General features: G+C 41.7%; 1 long non-coding RNA gene across 1 annotated transcript in view; it reads right to left on the bottom strand.

Moving 5' to 3' along the window:
• LOC108446201 overlaps positions 1 to 10,184 on the bottom strand; it is a 23,003-nt gene extending 12,819 nt beyond the window's left edge. Inside the window, exon 1 of the long non-coding RNA XR_001861325.1 lies at positions 9,979 to 10,184. This is a non-coding gene — a long non-coding RNA (uncharacterized LOC108446201). The remainder of the gene's footprint in view (positions 1 to 9,978) is intronic.
• Positions 10,185 to 17,471: the final 7,287 nt, after the last annotated feature.

Below are 17,471 nucleotides of genomic sequence, written 5' to 3'. Positions count from 1 at the left end.
CTTTCCCTTTTATTAATTTGGTGTTTTAAGGAGTGAGAGTCGGGGTGAGGGTGTGTGTTGGGCTTCTTCTCTTCTTTATCCATCTGGGTGTCTCACTGAGAGAAACTGTGTTTTTCTCCTCTAGTATACAACTGAATAAGTTCTACCTTCTGTATTGTTTTCTTTCAGTTCAATAAAAAGGATTGAATAAAATATGACATAAAAGTCTTATGATTATCTCATATGGTTTTTCAGACAACTAAATGACTGGTAAGACGTAGAAGTGAATGAGGAGAGAGCTCACTTTTATACCACAGCCTTCAGAAAAGTTTATTTTTCTGACAGAAGTTAAATCTGCATTTTTCTGTAAGGCTACCTTAAGCATAACCATCTTAAAGGGCTTATATCATGTTGTAGCTTCTGGGTATTTCTGTATTGTTGTCAGAATAAAGGTAACTCTGATGTCATGAAATGCCAGTAGCACCATGCCCAGCATAATGCAGGTAAACTAAAAGCAATGTAACCTTTAAAAAAACATCAAGCTGCTATTTAGCTACTGCACATATTAGCTATCTGGCACCTCAGGCTAGAAAAGTGGATGATGCAAGTGTCTAACCTTTAGTGCAAATATATTTGTTTGTGAATTATCCAAGCTTTGTGACCTGTGGCTTCCTAACCAAACTTACCTTCCAGCACAGAACAACATGGATGGGATATTTTTCAAATCACGGGGAGGAAAAAAAGAAGGAGGTTTGGCTAGAGAATGGGAAACAGAAAAACCACATAGCAGGGAACAGGGAAAGTGATTCAGTCACTGCTTAATGAGAATGGGAGACATGCAAGGAGCTGATGCAAAGCATGACAGCAAGAAATATAAGGGAAATATAATGGAAAGTTGTTACATCAATTTAGACCTAGTCAGGCACCATGGACCCCATGCTTTTAAACAGCCTGTGAGTCCACATCCCCCTTCCTAATGTCCAGTCACCTGTAAGTTGAATATTGTAGGTTAAATAAATACGATTGTAAATGACAGCGTTTAGCTGTCTAATTACCTGTTTGTCCGTGTAATTTATTTGGCTTGCAAATCTATCTCCAGGAAGGTGGGAATAATTTAATTACTCATCAAATGCAGGAAAACTTGGCAGGCACAGGTGCTGAAAGTGTTTTCAAGCATAGTATAATGAGGTATTTTATTCAGGTAGTATTCTGACTGGGGGTTCTTTGATGGATTCTCAGTTGAAATTACGATGTACTGTTCTGCTCCATATTTGTTCAGCTCCATATTCACACACAAAACATATACTTGTTTCAGCTTTTAAAAACAACCTTTTTAACCAAAGAAGCATGCAAGATACTGCATACTTGTTTCACTTGAATGTTTGTGCACACTGTGTTTTTTTTGAGTCTGAGCAGAAGGCAACAGCCTATAATTAGTAATGATGAGAGATCTATAAATATGTTTAATATTCTTTTTGTTTTCCAGGAGATTGTGTGACTTTGGGTTTTCTTTAGCAGGAGAACAGCACATGATTCTAGTAAATGATATTAATGACAGACTCAGCCCTGCTCTTCAATAGCAAGAGATACTCTCCTTAAGACAAGGTAGGATAAATAGGAAAGGCGTGTAGCTATGTCCAAGGGAGATTGTGACTGTGGAAAGTCAACTGTCTTTGGGCTTTGAAGTGTTTCTTTATAGGAGTGAAAAACTGAAAATATGAAAATGGAAAGTCTCTGCAGACTAGTGGGATGTAGGCAATGGGTGTTGTGCAATTCATTTAGTACTGGCAGCTGCCTTCCAGACCCTCTCCTGCCAGAACAGAGATGAGTTTATAGGGGAAAGGAACTTAATTCCCACAGTGGCATGTAGAGGTGTGGAGAAGCATTACACACACTTAACTGCATTATATCCTGCTTTCCTTATGTGATAATCCTCACACTATGCATATACGTAAATAGGTATTTGTTTTTAGCACAGCCTCCTTATCAGAAAACTATTTTGAAAGTCCCTCCAAATAATTTTCTAACTAGCAATTTATCTTCTTTTGATATAATGATGATTGTTCATGCAAATGCAACGCGAGCTGAACAGCGATATCTCTCCAGGATTAGAGCTGCTGAGTGTCCAGCCTGGGAGACCAGCTACAGTAATACCAACACATCCCTAAGCAGAAGGATAGCACCTGGCAATGCACAGAACACATGGTAACTCTAAACCCAAGATTACAGCCTTCTGCACCCTCCTTGTTCACCGTGTACACATTGGTGGCTCTCTCAAAAACAAGCCTGAAGCAACCTGACACACAGATTAGGAACCCACTACCTCCATCACAAACCTCCATTTCAGATGTAGGCAACCTGCAAGGCTTGTCCTTCTGTTCACATCTGTAGAAAAACACTTAATGGATTTGAAAAATGGAGGAGCTCTTTAAGACCTCTGTCTTAAGTATGCATAGTCCTTGGGACATTAGTTTGGAAAAAGTTCATTGCCACCAGTCTAAAAACAGTTCAGTTATTTTAAAGTTTTAAGTAGTCCTTTCTCCTGTGCCTTTGTAATTAACTGTTTATTTTATATAATTCACCTTACATCATTTCAGTTATATTTGGCAGGTGACCAGCTCACAATTGTTCCAGACTTTCTCTGCAATTTATGGAAATAAGTAAAGATTTCATTATCCACACACAGAGCCCAGTGGAGTAGCAGGCACGTACCAGAGAGAGGTAAAGATGCTGCAATTATCCTGCTACAAGGCATGAGGGCTGAAAATCCTGAGGTTGGGGACCTGCAGACACCCCCCCCCCCCCCCTTCCCTGCCTGTGCTTTCAAAGCCTGCTTAGGACGGGCATCAGCCGTGCTGCCTTACACTGGGAATGGGACAGTGTCATTGAGAGCATCCAGGATGAAGTGCCAAGTTTCAGCTAGTTTTGGAGTGACACCAACTGCACTCAGACACAGTTCTCTCATTGCAGCCTGTCTGGTGCCTGGCTATAACCTGTTAGAGTATCCTTTCCAGCTTGGGTCCCAGAAGGAACCTGTACACGCTGCCCTTGTGCATCTCCATGACAGATATACTCAGCATGGGCTGGGTTTTTTTAATTCCAAACTGCTTCCAAGCTGCTGTGTAAAGCTGCTATGTGTAACACAGTCTGTCTGTCACTGATACCCAAGAGCATCCTGATCCAATATTGGAGGGGGCCGTGAAGCTTCAAAGAGGTTGACCAGAGAGGTTGTGGAGTCTCTCTCAGTGGAGACACACAAGAAACATCTGGACACAATCCTGTGCCATCTGCTCTGGGACAACCCTACCTGAGCAGGGAGGCTGGACCAAATGACCCCACTTTGGTCCTTTCCAACCTGACCCACTCTGTGATTTTGTGATTCAGTGAAGTCAGTGTTTGTTTGAAAAAATGCCAGGCGAGTAAAAGACATCACACTGCAGCTCACTTAGCATGACTATATACCATTACCATGACCAGGGACATTTTTTGCCATGATCTCAGTGATGATCACCTGCCAGTGTCACTGGGAATATGGTACTGTCGTGGAAGTGAGAAAGACACAGCAGAAAAAGAACATTTGAAGGAAATTACGGTAAGAGAGGAGCATAGGTTATAACATGTAGTGCATAAACATGAAGTACTTGGCACTGTCTGCTGGCACGCACAGAGACTTACTGTCCCCAGTCCAGTGCAGGTCTGGCTGCTGGTGGTGGAGCAAGAATTCTCCTCCCAACTGGCACTGGCTGCTGGCACCTGGTGAACAGGTCAATCTGACATCAGGAAATGGCAGTGACAGATCAGTGTTTGTGCCTGATATGCTTACAGCCACACCAAGCCAGCTGTTTTCCACATGTCTCTGATATTTGCTCTCTCCAGCTCATTAGCTGGTGGTCAACACAAACAGCAGTGGTATGAGGCACAGCTCTGTGTGACACTGCTGGTCTCATGTCTCACCTGCTGCAGGTGAGGTCTCATGTCTCACCTTCCACTGATGCCAGCCCTGCCCATAAGGGAGCTGTCCTGCCTTCCTTGGCTCCCAGGCAGTGCAAAGCCCAGGGAGGTGGGGCAGAGTCATCTCCCTCCCCATCTGTGTGAGGCTGAATACGCTTACCATAGCCTGAAACTTCACTCTAGGGACACCAGGAGCTGCACAACAAGCTTGTTACATGCAGATAAGGCAAAAGTCACATTGAATTGTGCATGAAATAAAAATGGACCCCCAGGTGGAGGTGGCAGGGTCAGGCAGCTGAGCCAGCCTTAGTGGGGCTCTGGCACTGCATCCTAATGCCAGTGCAATTTCCACAGCCTCCAGCTCCACAATCACTCCTTTGATGTGACTCAGTGATCTTTTCAGGTGGGTAATTCCACAACCTGATCTGCTTTAGCACTGGAAAAGTTTTATACCTGACCTGAATCTCTGCTTCTTTACACAGAGTTGATGAGCCTTCATTTTATCCCTCACAGCTTTGTGTAAGGGAAACTGCTTTTCTCTCACGTCTTTTCATATTTCAGATGTTTTTACAGCATTATTATATTCCTGTGGATTTTGGCTTTTTATTGAAGTGATATGACAGAGGGGAAGAGAGGGCATACCAAGAAAAGACTAGATAGAGATCTCCATATTAAATTATGGGGGAAACTGAGCAAATATTTAGTGTGTGTATATGCATATGTTGAAGTAAATACTTATAGGAGGATGCTGTATTTTTGTATTCATAACAGAATACATAAACATACATAAGTAAAAATTGATTTTCATCATAAAAATGTTTCCTTAGTTAGCTGCTCTTTTAATGCTACATGAAAATTCTTCCCCCCTTAAAAAAATGGAATTCTGAATGCAGCCAAGCTCAATTAAAACAAAGTCTCTGTGAGAGAGGACCAGGGAGAAGTTTACTCATTTACATGTCGCTTACTGAGTTTTGTGAGCATTTTTTTCAGAGCCGCTGATCCCAGAGCAGGATGCTGGCACAGATGCCTCAGTGGCCTGATCCTATACAGCAGGCTTTATCTCTCTGCTTTTAATCTAATTTATAGATCATCAAGAATACAAACATTATCTGAATACACGGTAAAGGAGTCACAGAGCACAGCAGTGTGGGCCAGTGCATGAGCAGAAGCCCTGTAATCTCCAGTGCCCATTTGTCATAATGTCTTTAGCTCATCTCTGTGCTTCTGCAGCCAGTAAAGCTGGCTATCTCTAGGCACCCTACCAGACACCAGATACCCAGTGCTTCCCACAGGCGTGGGATAAGTGATGACAGCTTTGGCAGTGGCTCATATCCTGATCACACAGAGGTAGGGGATGGCACAGCCCTGGGCTTTACTCATCCTGTCCCTGCATCTCTGCTCTGCACAGAGGACTTGTGCCCAGATACTTCTTAATGGGTGAATAGAGCTCAGACCCACACTAAAACTGGCTCAGGCATACACTGGACAGGTGCTAATGCTGCTGTGTTGGGCTTGTGCAGGCTACACATTTTGTGTGGCCAAGCAGGGCTTTGGGTCGCAGATAGCCAAAAGTCCACCACCTCCCTCGGGGGGCCAACTGCTGACCCATGAGACTGCTGACCACTTTCCCCTCCCCTTGCAGAGTTTACCAACAGAGCCTCTCTCCAAGGCAACTCATCTCTATGCTCTTAGCTGATCTTCTCAGGGTTTACACTGCAAAAAAAGGTCACAATTGCGCCATTCCCTGGGTATGAAGAAAACTCAGTGGTTTTCTTTCTGTGAAGCCTGAAAGGCATTTCAGATCTTGAGCTGCTGGAGACCCAACAACCCTCCCCATGATTCAATTTACAAAGGCACTGACTTAATTCCCAGAAGGCAGTGATAATGCTGGCTTTAATCAAGAGGGCTGTGCCTAAGAAGAATAAGAATTCCCCTCCAACTAATTTTTACTGCCTAGTTACATGAGAGCAGAAAGCCCTGCTGAGAGAGGGTAGGAATGGTCTCTCCCCCCCGCCCCTGATACAGCCAGATCTGTCCTAGTGGGACAGATCCATGACTGCTTCCCACCAGCTTTACTTCAGTGTAAATGTACTGACCAAAAGAGCTCATCTCTTCAGTCTCAATAAGCTTATTTTACCTGTACTTCCTGCAGCTAGTTCGTGTTTTAATGCTACAATGCTAAGCCTAAATGACAAAATGATCAGAGGGGAAACCTGGGGGAAAAGTAATGATTTCTAGCTACTCAGAGTCTCCATTCTGAGGGAATCATTTGCTGTGTTTGGAGGTGCAGGTTTCCCATATGGCAGGGAGATAGGGGAGAGCTGGCATTTCCAATCATCAGCTTCTGAAAGGCAAACTGAGTGCAGCCTGTCTGCTAAAATCTGGCGAGGACTGAATTATGCAGAGAAGAAAGGAGGACTGTATCATTTGCACAGCATGCTATATATTTTCTTTCTCTGTGTTCTCGTTATGCCTCAGCAGTCTTCTCCACCAAAATACTGAAATACAATCCTTCCTTCTGAGAAAACAGTGAATAATTCTTTTCTAGATAAATTCAATCCCAGGAAAGCCACTGATCTTAATGGCAGAGTAGCTGATTGAGCTAAGTCTCAATCCACTTAATGGCCAAATAATCCAAAGTCTGCTATTAAAATTTTCATCAAATGATGCTGGCAGGGAGAGACAGACTTTTTATAACAGTTATTGCATGAGGCCATTCCCTTAAAAACAATGCTTTTCCATAGCCAGCATGCCTCTCTGGCTGGTTGGACCTTGCATATTGCTGCAAGTGCCCCTCCTGTTAGCACTGTGGCAAGTGAGAGCTGCTGGCAGCGTGTGGGCCGGCCAGCAGCGTGTGGTGTGTGCAGGGCAGACGGCTGCTGTTGTCAGCCACCTCCAACACCTCTCCCACAGCAAATGTCACATAAGGGAGAACTGGAAAACACATTTGACTTACAAAACTATTCCCATTCGCCTTCTGTAGAGCCTGGTGCTCTACCTCCTCTCTGCTAGTGGCCTGTATTTACTTTTTCTGCCTTCCATTCCCACCCCACACCAAGAGGAAGGTGACCATTCAGGCCTGGGCTGAGACTACACCTACTTTATTACCCGTTTTCTGCATTGACAAATGTATCTATATTAAGGCATCTTAAATACTATACAAATATAATACATCCATTATGTTTTGTATTTACTATTTTAAGTTTTAAATTTGTCTATATTAAATATTTATTTTCCCTAAGGTTGATGTATTCCTCTGTGATTTTATCATCCTACCTGCATTTCTCTTGTTTCTCCAATAATAAAAATTGTCAGAACTGAAGGGAGAGTTTGGCCACTTAAGGAATGGCTTCAGTATTTCTAAGAGAGCTGCTGAGAAACGAATTTGTATTTGATATGATTCCATATTAGCAGAAGTTGACCTTATCTGAGCACAGCCTTAAAAGGAAAGTCTGTTCAGTCTCAGGCTTGAGAGTACACAGACATGTGGACCTTATGTAAGTAGTAATAAGTGTTTACAACATTGCTCAGATATCTTCATTGTTCTTAGCTGTACTTTTGCAATACTTTTGTTTGTTCAATTTCCTTTCTCTACTGTAATCTTAATGTAGTCATAATGGATTTGATTATATGTTGTTGTTCTTTCTTGGCTTATTACAAACTGCTGGCAAACAATCCATGGCTCAAATGGGCTCCTGCAAAATCGGCTGCTTAATAATGCCAAATAACAAACAGGTCCTTGGTGAAGAATCTGTAAACCGAACAAAAGGACACATCTCTGCAGTATGCTAAACAAGCCTCTGCCTGCAGTTAGCAGCATGACTGACAGGTGAAGATAAAGGGCAGCAGTAGAGAAAACAGTTCTTTGAAGCTTACACAAAATACCTCTTTCTACAGAGCATGCATCACAAATGTAGCAGAAATGCTAGGGACTAGCACACAGGATGCATGAAAACTTCTTTGGCATGACCTGGATGTCTGATTTCAGCCCCTCTTAAGAATAACACCCTTATCCCAAACTTAAAACTATACAAAGCCTCATAGTCTGTTTGTGCTCTTCTCCTTCTGGGAGCCAACAGTCTCGACACAAGATGCCTATTTGTGAGTCATTGGATAAAAGAGACACCAACGGGTATCTGTCTGGGATTTATAACAGCTCTGTGAAAAATCCAGATCCTCATTTCCTTTCCATTTTTTCAGGCACTTATAACAAGCTCACTTTTGGGTCAGATGCAATACTACATTCAATCCTGGGATTTTATTTCCTTTAAAAAAAATTTTAACAAAAAAGTTAAAATAAAGCATCTATTTATTAATTTCACTTCTGAGACAAGTTTGACACCTCCATCACTTTCATCTGCCATCTCTTGCGTTATGCTTGGCTTGTAAACACTTTGGGCCAAAGACAGGTTTGCTCTATAGTGTTTTCGATTGCCACAGTAACAGGAATAGAAAATAGTAATTATAATCTGCTGGTGTTTGTTCATAATAACAAATAAATGCTGAATGTTTCCTCAAGTGAAAAAAACCACCATGTCTTGCTTTATAAATCCTTAGATTTGAACTAATCACTCATGGAGTCATTTTCTCTGCATCTATGTGATTTAGACTTGCATCCCTGTGGAGGACACCTTGCAAGCACAGACCAAAGTTTATTTGGCAAAACACAAGCATGTGTACTCCTAGTGCTGGACTGGGCCTCCAGGGAGCAAGTGATGGTTGCCCAGACACAGCTGGGTGACTCTGCGCTGATTAAATTGAGGGGTATTAATGCTAACTGTTTCTTTAATCTGCTCTCATTCATACTGAGTCTGAGCAATGGTCTGAAACATCACTGCACTCCCTGGAGCAGAGAGCCCTCTGTTAAAGGACTGGATTATAGGTCCAAAGAGGAATTTCTTCAGCCTTACCTGTCTGAACCAGCCAACACCAAATCACGCATCAACATAAAACCACAGCACACTGATTTTACAGACACTGATACATTTCCCAAACAAATCCATGCAACCTTTTCAGTTTTCTCCAAGTCTTAACTGAGTTGTGTTATTGTGGCTGTAAGCAGCACAATGTGTAAATATTAAAATGTCACCTCACAGGAAGCGGAACTCTGTGAGACACCTGGCCATCAGTAGGACAGAGAGAAAATCATAGAATGGTTTAGGTTGGAAGGAACTTTTCAGGTCATCTCATACAAACCCCCTGCAGTGAACAGGGACATCTTCAACTAGTCAGGTTGCTCAGAGCCCCATCCAACCTGACCATGAATTTTTCCACAGATGGGGCTTCCACCACCTCCTGGGCAATCTGTTCCAGTGTTTTATCAACTTCATTGTAACAGACTTGTTCCTTGTAGCTAGTCTAAATCAACCGTCCTTCAGTTTGAAACCATTGCCCCCTGTTCTATCACAGCAGGCCCAGCTAAAGTTTTTCACCCATCTTTCTTGCAGGCCCCCTTTAGGTACTGGAAGGGGCTGTCACATCTCCCTGGAGCTTTCCCTTCTCCATACTGAACAACACTAACTCTCTCAGCCTGTCTTCCTAGCAGAGGTGCTCCAGCCACTTGATAATCTTTGTGGTCCTCCTCTGGACCTGCTCTAACAGGCTCATGTCTTTCCCACACTGAGGCAATGTAGACATGTAGAAGGTCATTGTGACATGTAGAAGGTCAGAAGACTCAGGTAGTTTCTTCCTATTTAAAATATTTTGGAATAGATGTCAGGTATACAGTCACTTTGAAAAGAAAATCACCCAGATCCCGGGATCTGAGCACACTATCCACTGCCATACAATGCTGGCACAAATGCTGGCATGTTCCTATATCGCTAGAGTTTAGCACATAGAAACAGCAAATGTGCCATGACCAATTTTATTCAGCAGCATTTACAATCCCTGATGCTTTTTCGCCACACACAGTAATTTCTTACCAAGGCTGTCACTGGAACCTGCAGAAGCTGAGTTTACCTGGCTGCTGAAAACACTGGAAACAGACCAAAAGAACCTTTTCTTCTTACAGGGATGCTGGAGACCCATCTGAAACACAGAACTTACCTTTTTAGGCGTGTCTGTCTGGATAGTGTGTTCCACCCTCCCTGTGTGTGCACAGTCTTGTTCTTCACATAATCAAGGGTAGGTAAAGAGCAGATGACCCATGTGGCTGATCTTTGCCCAGCATAGCAGCTCATGGTCCTTCAGCCTGTATGGGGTAAATTTATACTCACTGACACTCAGTGGGAAAATTTAAGCTTCTTTCCATGAGATTGTTACTCCTTCACCGTATTTTCCTAAAATCACAACCAAGAAATCGTACACAGTGTTCTACGTATATACAGCAATGCCTAAAAAAATGCAGTACTGAAAAAAAATGAAGATCTTCTGTCTCAGAAAATTTTCTGCAAACTTTGCCTGTTCTATTATTTTCAGCAACTGTCATCTGATCAGAAGTACAGCTTTACAGACTAAAATGTATAGAATTGAAGGAAGCCAGCATATGCTATTTTAGTGATTGTATTATCTAAAGTAGGACTTCCATCTGTTTCAGACCTAATTATTACATCATCTTTATGTAGCTCAATTTACAATGAGTGAATTAAATGCTTATGTGAGTGGTTCATACAATGTGAAACACAGCTGTGTCATTTTTATAGACAGAACAGGGCAAAATGTTCTAGACACACTGAATTTCATTTTTCTACTGTGTATACAAAAAAACCCCTTTTGTAGCAAATATTTTTCCCACTCTCTTAGCAATACACAATTGTATTTTGGAGAACCATACAGCATATACTCTTACTGCAATAAAATCCCGGATATTTTCATCTGCCAAAGAAAAGACCATGAGCTTAGTGATCAAAACAGCAGTCTCTTTGAAAAGCATTCAGCTGGTTCTTCCTAACCTAGTTGTTGCCAAACAAAGACAGATTAAGATTAATTGCCGTAATTAAGCAAAAAGACAGGCTACAGCATTAGTAGAAGCAATGTATCACGTTCATTGTTCCCAGATACTTTATTCAACAGGAAAACAGAAAATCACATGAGCTCTAGTCAACGTAATGCACATTTTCTATAAGGATTAACTCTTCAGCTGATACCAGTTACAAGGCATGTGCATGCATAGTTTCGTATAGCATGTCACTCTTCAAAAATCCCCTTAGCTAGTAAAAGTGAGCTAGATTTAGAACATATTTTTTGACTAGATTATAACCCTCTAAAATACTTTAATGGGAACAATTTTTTTAAACTACCTATTTTTTACTTGCATTTCAAATTTCATCTGACACACTGTAGTGAAAAGAGAGGTAGAATATAGTTTAGGGTCTAGAAAAAGCTCTTGTTTCAAACCAGATAAGGAATAGCCACCATTTTATCTTTGCTTTGCTTATCCAAGATTTTTACTTGCTTTTCAGTTGGGGTTGGGTTTGGGTTTTGTTATTGCTTTTTGTGTGTTTACTTCAGAAGACATGCACTCTGCCTAAGGCCAGTTTTGGTCACATCAAGGGTTCAGGTTACAGTGTCACCAGGCTCCCAGCAGGACACTGCAAATTAGCCATATTGCAATCACAAGGCTTGGCTGTATATCCATTCTGAAAGCCAGGGTATTGGTTGTTGTTTCCTCAGAATGAAAAATGAAGGACTGCTGGATCTCTCAAATACACACCCTATCAGGGTAGAAAGCTAGATTTAGAAACTACGTTCATATTTAGGACATTCTAAGGTATATAAATAGTTTTTGACCAATAGTTTACACACTCAGCATAAATTCCATGTGCCTCCAAAGCTGCTCTCCCAGGACTTTTCCCATCCATTTTGTCCCCACAGATCTGGACATAAAAGCAGTCTCTGCTTAGAAAGACACAATCAGAGATTATTTCAATTAAATAAAAAAATTCCTCTTACGTCCACTTCAGTGTGGCACAGACACAACCTGTTTTGCCAGGGTTGGCACAGCTTAAGGCTTAGTCATTAGTCATTAGGACAGAAATACACACGTTAAGAAATCAATAGGCAGTTTTGCAAGCAGAAAGGTAGCAGAAAATAAACAGAGCTGTACTCTAGGAAGCAGTGATATGTTTTTGTCATTTAAGCTTTGAATTGGAGAGTGAATCTGATGGTGGGAAGAAAACATTAAGCACAACTGAGGACAGGAGAATGTGTCCCTTGCAAATAACTTCCCATGAATAGCTGCCTGCTCTGACATCTTTTGATTGAGCTATTCTAGAGCTAACCCTCTGCTTGTAAATACTGATGCTAATCTTGTTTCAGAAATGTTTCATCTTGGCAAGGCATTAATAAACACTGTACCAGAAATGTTTGGAGTCCAGCCAAGCACAAGGCCTTGCTACAACAGATCAATCAACAGTGGAGGTAGGTGAAGACCAGAAGGATGTTCAAATGTGGTCTTTGAGAACATTTTGATTCAGCCAAGCCCTGGCTTGGCTTTCCCTTTGCACGAGAAAACTTCACCTTGTGTAAATGCTCACAGAAAACAACTGCTAGTTCACAGGCTGAAGTTTGCTTGTTGAGAAAAGAAAATTTGATTTGGTGGAGAGAACAAGACCCCTATAGTGCAGTCATCCATCAGGACAGTACAGGTAAAGCAAGGGGATACCTACTTTCATTCCAGCTACAAATTACAGGAGTAACCATTACAGACCGCTTACTAATCACATATGGAAAGGGGGTCCATTGTATAGGCCAAAAATGATTCATGTTTGCAGATTTATAAGTCTCCTTCAAGGAGTCAGGTTTTCAGGAACCAAGATCTTCAAGACAATCTCATTCTTCTATTGTTTCTGAAAGCCATAATGTATATATTACAGTCTGTTAAATAACAACAGAACTACAGGAAGTTGGCTCTTATTGCAGTGAATTATTACTACTATTACTTGCATTGCTGTTGACAAAGATTGGCAGCCTGGGCTAAGCAACTGGAGACAGGTCCCCTCTTTGTAGACAAACTCAGCTCTAAGTATCTTCCACTCTCAATGATGTATTAACAGGAGAGAGAGAAATAGTACTTTTCCTTATTCAGTGCATAGATACCATTGAACTTTCACCACTTATCTGAGGCTAAAGGCTGTCCTCATTTATGCCAGATGAAGGGTATTAATAGCAACAAGTGTCACTGGATGAAAGCAGTGAGTGAGTCTTTGGTACAGCCTGTTATTGATAAGACTCTGATCCCCTGCCCAGCTGAAGAACGAGACTACAGCTGCCAAACAAAATGCTTTTGTTTGATGTGGTAGCTGCAACCATGGAGGGAAAGGTGCCAAGTATGATTCTGAAGTAGCCTTTTAATAGCAGATAGCTAAAATGAGAGGTTTCTCTGAGTGGGAACACAACACACATGGGGGGAGGCAGTTTTGCTTGATGTGTGAAAGCTTACTGTTTATACAAGCTGATGCACATGGCATTACATAATTGTAATTGGATGCTTTTTTGTCTCAGAAGACATCTGAATTGGAGCCTAATCATTTGCATGTGACATCCTGCAACCCTTATTAACAAAACAAAAGTTCTGAATCGTACAAAGATATCAAAAATCCCAAAGAGAATTTAGTAGGAACCATGTTCACCTTTTCTTTCCATAGCTTTGCCTTAGACCCCTATAACCAGCAGGATGTTTACAGAAATATCCTTCAGGGTAAATTATTAACCATGCAGACAGTAATGTTGTGATTCTGTTTCATTCCAATAAAAAGAGAAATGTGCTGCAGGATAAAAGTCAACAACTCATTACACAAGTCACCATCTAGTGGTATGTAAGAACATGAACTACTATTCTTTAAGTTTAGATGTTAAATAAACCTTGGGGTCTTAGGGACTTAACATCTTCGGTGCTGCTCCAAATGAATTTGTGAATATATATATGGTACATATGTGAGTATATATTATTTTACATACATGTGCAGTATTTTAGAGGTATGTATTAGTATAGAGAGATATTTTAAGCAAATTTGGTGTTACTCTATGGAAAGTTTAGTTGAAACAAAGTTTTATGTCATGTATTTAAAATGTTGAACCATAATGTTGGAGGTTGTAGGGTACATGTTTTTTTAGCCTTTTTCTCTTCTCTGTGTGCATTTATATGTGTGCTTTTCTTTATGTGCATCTGTAGCCGTATTCATGTGCCTGTAAGTGATGCTCCAGAGCATACCACGGAAGGGGTCTGTATTTCTTACTAGCCAGCCGAGTTGCAGTGGCAAACTTGTGGTTTACTAGTGCTATTTGGTAACTGCAGGAAGAAGTGACATCTCCCCCACTGCAGCTATCTGTTCAGAGGGAAAGCTATTAGGACTGACAGAGAAGCTCATTCTTGCTCATTATATTCCCAGCCCTTACAGATGAGGCAATTTTTCACTCTTCTCAGTTGTGATAAAAGCTGAGGACAAATACAGCATTATACTCTATTCAGCCTGTATCTAAAAATGTTCTGAATTTATTTATCTCTGAAGAAAAGCTGTATGCAAGCCAGCACTTTTTCTCTCCCCCAGTCTACCTTTCCTATTTGCATTTATATTTAGCATTATTTCACTTGGGGCCAAATCTTTGAGACACTATTTGACTTTTACCAAATCTTTCTTCCTGCATTTGTCACCATATGAGGTTTGTCCAACAAGGGACTAAATTAAAAGTTTCAGAGAGAATGTCCACTAGAACTTCCTGATGAACCAAAACCACACAGCAAACACGATATGACATCAGATAACAAAGGTGCAGTGATGGCGAGCCATAACATTTCTGTTCCTGGACTTCCAAAATGCCAGAGGATACATGGGGTGGAGCCGGAGGCAGAGAAATGAGACAGGCTTGGTGTAAGGAAGGATGATCTGCAAATAAACAGCTATGATTAGTACTTGGCCATGTGCAGCACTTGTTGCTTGGACTCCCACAGAAAGAGCAGTATGACCTGTCACAGAAGCCAGTACCAGGTGCTAACAAAGGCCAACTCACCCTTTTCCCCACAAGGCTGCTAAGAGCAAGAATTTGACCATACCATGCTATTCCAACTATCCTCTACTTTGGGGAGATATTTATTACGGAGATCTCTAAAGTTAAGGCATTGTGGTGAGAGATCTTTCACTGGTGAGCACTGCAGTAATTGAGCCAGACTTCATTAAAGACAAGAGCACAAATAAATGACATGAAACTATCTTATAAAGCACCAGGTGAGCTTTGGGAATGAGTCTTTCTAAACCCTAGTCTGCAAAGGAGGGACTTTTAAACACTTTTACAAGTTTTCAGTTCCTGCCTCCTTGTATAGAACCTGGAATAAGGGGAAGATAGAGTACTTTCTATGTGGACTCATGCACTGGATTTGGTTCCCTCAGTGGCAGGGTACTACACATCAGCTTAGTCACAAGACCTGCCTATACCACTTATACTGCTTTAAATGCAAATAAAATATTTTACCTTAAATTGCTCCATTTAGCTAATGCATTTTAGCTCATGTTTATTTTAGCTTAGGAGCAGGCATATGGCCACTTACTTCAGCTCAGCTCAAAAGGGGCTACTGCTTAGATCTTGGTTGTCTTCTTCAATTTTAAAGTCTGCCTGTGTAGTTCTCTGTGGAGTCTGGGAAGGGGAAGAAAGCTGAAAGGATAGGGTCTTGGACTCAGTAATGTCCTTGCCTCAGATATCCTAAGAGCCCTGATTCCAGTAGGAAAAATGCAGTTTCATACTTCCCCAGGTTATGTACTAACCTTAAAAATTCAATTCAGTTCTCTCCTGAAGGAATTTCCTGACTTCCTGTACTATTTTCTTTTTAAAGGCATGCACCATTACAAGTGGCCAAAGGCAACTCTTGCCTGATGCCTACTTTTTACCTGTGCTTTTAAAAAAATGGCTTTTTGCAGATGGCACCTAAAAGGCAAGTTAGAACATTTGAAGTTGGGGCTTTGTAGCACAAACATAGAAGAATTAGGAACCAAAACACTCCAGAAGAATAGGAAAGAACAAAGTGGATTTCGGAAATGCTAAGGCCCCACTTCAATTACCGGAACAATGAGGAAGACAAGTAACGAGGATAAGCCGTCAGATCTCACGTGGTGCAAACTGGCATTGATGAGGTAAATTCAGGGGCACTACATTGGTTTTCACCACCAAGGACTGAGGACTGTTACTAGGAGGGAATATGTAACAGCTTTGTGAGGCACAGATTTTACTTTCTGTGGAGAATATTGTTTCAGTCTCTCCCACGGTTTGTCAGTGACTTCTCCATGGTGAGAACATGAAGAAATTGTCAGGTCTATTAACCTTAACAAATGTAAATATGAACCCAAAATGTGGAAAAAATGCTTGAATCTGAGATGAATTTCATTCTAACAGACTGCACAGCTAAACAGTCACTTATGCAGCCAACCCAGAAACAGCAGCCACTGAGAAAGAAAATTGTTCACCCCGTTGCTTTCAGGTTGTCCTTCCTTCCTGTTTCTTATTTTGGTGGCACCCCATGTAACCAGCTGCACTGAAGGTTGTTGGAGTCACTCATGCGATTTATCCCAAATAAATTACCTTGCAAATGCAGATCTTTCTTCTCCAGTCAAGAATGTTGCTCACAATTTTTCTATACAACTGCAAACAAATCTTACCCACCAATTCACTCACAAAGCTGCTGCTAGAAACAAGACATATGCTCAGTTCTTGCAGCATCTTACTGGAACCAGGAGCTGTATCCCCTTATTTCTGTTCCCTGAAGGAATGGCATGTCCCATGTCCCCTGTCCCACAGGGAAAGTTTTTTTTTTGCCTGATAGAGACTATTCCTGATAATGGGGAAGTGTATGGCATCAGAATAACACAAGTGCTGCAAGACTGTTTGGAGCATGACTTAGTTTGGGATGGAGTCCATAGTGTTTGCATTTCCCATGAAAACTGTTGCAATAAAAACAAGTAGCCAGAAAGAGACTTAGCCCACATTTCCATGTCTGGACTTATACAGGAGGGCCTGAGGGATCCCCTTGTACTGGGTTGGGATGCCAGGAGCTGTGTGAAATGGCCTATTTCTCCACATTGTGAAAAATCTTCTACAAAATTTCTTCCTGCAGAGGACCATTACCCTGGAGAGGTTGGGATGGGGCTAGAGAGAGAATTGGACTAGGGAATTCTTTACTTGGCAGATCCCTTGCATTTCCTGCCAACGTACACAGACATGCCTGCAAGAAACACAGGAAAAACTCCCACTAAGTTTCAGTCTGTGCTTTAGGATTGGACAATACTTGCAAAGCAACTCTGCAGCCCATCTGCAGCTTAAGGAAGAGAGAAGCCAGTGTTTGGTTAATGCTCTCAGATTCACTTCTCCAAGGTCCACATTCATACAGAGACAGAAAGCTGTGCACTGCAATTTTTAAGGAGTCAGAGGCTGGGTTCTGCTTGGTGTTCCCATGGCCCAACTATGTACTGAATAGGAGGACTTTCAGGTTCAGGCCTACAGGCTGTACAAGCTGAAAGTGCTCCAGCCCAGGGCTGTCCACCTATGTCGCTGCATCTCCAGCTGTGCCTCTGCTGCCTCATCAGCAGCATGGCACTCACTTCTGCATCTCAGCA

This window comes from Corvus brachyrhynchos, unplaced genomic scaffold (genome assembly GCF_000691975.1).
Source record: "Corvus brachyrhynchos isolate BGI_N302 unplaced genomic scaffold, ASM69197v1 scaffold53, whole genome shotgun sequence".
In the NCBI taxonomy this organism is placed as follows: domain Eukaryota; kingdom Metazoa; phylum Chordata; class Aves; order Passeriformes; family Corvidae; genus Corvus; species Corvus brachyrhynchos.
Note: the sequence above shows the minus strand (reverse complement) of the source record. Positions and strands in the feature narration are given on the sequence as shown.